The sequence below is a fragment of the Carlito syrichta genome, unplaced genomic scaffold, assembly GCF_000164805.1.
Source record: "Carlito syrichta isolate Samal-C Ts95f unplaced genomic scaffold, Tarsius_syrichta-2.0.1 Scaffold315113, whole genome shotgun sequence".
Taxonomy (NCBI): Eukaryota; Metazoa; Chordata; class Mammalia; order Primates; family Tarsiidae; genus Carlito; species Carlito syrichta.
The window spans coordinates 3,381-5,070 of NW_007259209.1; positions in this window are offsets into that span (position 1 = coordinate 3,381).

Consider the following 1,690-nt stretch of genomic DNA (forward strand, 5'->3'; position numbering starts at 1 on the left):
AATCATTAGATTAGTAGCTTATGATCAAGGAAATGTGGTCTTGAAATTGCTAAAACTATTATACAGTTTTGAAGAAGGTAAGTAAGTAAGCTGGTGCTAAAGACTTTTGTTAAGTCAGTATGTTATTCATTAAATAAAAATTCCAAACTCCAATTTCCATTTGAATTAATATAACCAATGGTACAATTCAATAGCAAAGGAATTTATTGTATGTTTAACTGTTTACTATAAAATTAAAATGGAATCAAGAGCTATTCACCAAAGGAACTTATAACTCTGAAAATAAAAATAAGATGCTGTTATAGAAGATATAACATTACTGTTAGTCATGGCTGAACAAAAAAATAACCCCAAAAGATTAAGTATCATCTTGTTCTTTTACATGTTTGTTCTAATGGAATTTTCTTTTTCTGATGACAACATTTAACATTTAATTGATATTTATTCACATCCATCTGAGACTAAAATAAATGTACTGAATAGATGTACAGAATACATTTTCTATGTCTTATAAATGTTATTTGTGCAAAGTTTTTAAATAAAGATTAAAGTACGTGAACATTTAGCTCCAATTCAAAAGTTCTAAATGGAATTCTAGAATCATTATGCCATATTTCCCAACACGTTGGAGCAACTTTCTGGTGTAGAATTAAGAAGTGAAGAAGTTCATTCATCCTTCTTAATCAATGTGAAACATGGGGTTCATTATCACTGCATTGTCTTTGCTAAGCCATATTGAATCAAGCTCTATCTACTTAATCAAAATATGGTAGAATTTAGAGGGAAAAAAGTCAAAAACCACAATATTTTAAAATTACAAATAATTGGCCTCTCTCGGGCAAACACCATAGGATCCTAACTCTGCCCTCTACTTTCTCATATGCTCCCTTCAATACGTTTTACAAAAAGTAGAAGGATCTTCCCAAAACATAAATTATATCATGTTACTCGCTTACTTAAAATGTATAACATGGAAAAGAACTAACATTTCTTACTATCACTGGTTAGGCCCTGTATCTTCTAGACCCTGTAGAACACCCCAGCCTGATCTCTAAACACAATGGTCTATACACACTGACTGCTTTCAGATGCAATATTATTCCAAGCTCCCTGCAATTTAAGAATATTGGCACAGCATTTTCCTTCTGCTTGAAATTCTCCCTCCTGCTTTCATCCTTCCATTCCATCAGGTTTCAGGATTAATGTAAGTTCTAATAAGTTTTTCCTGAACACATTATCCAGGGCTAGTTGGTTTCTGTGACTCTCTACTATGAATGACTATAATTTCTTCCTTTCCTAATGGCACTTGTGATATTTTTATTATTTTATTATTGACTGACTAATTTTATTTTTTTCTTTCCTTTCATACTGTGAGGTCTATAAAGATGAGCTACATTTTTTTGTCTTTATCCTTTCAGCACCCGTAACAATGTTGGCACAAAGTAGGTAAACAGTAAATATTTTTAATGAATAAGTCATTTTTACAAAACATCTAAATTACCCTCTCTACATCTTCCTCCTAATATAAGATTGATATTTTATTAATAATAAAATGGCACGTTGTTTTTCTAGTAGTTCTAGTGAATATAAAAGCAATCTACCCATACCCTTAGGCTCTTGTGACTAATGACATTCATTAGCAAGTTGGCCTTTAACAATCTATGAGTATATTTGAAGTTTATATTAAAAC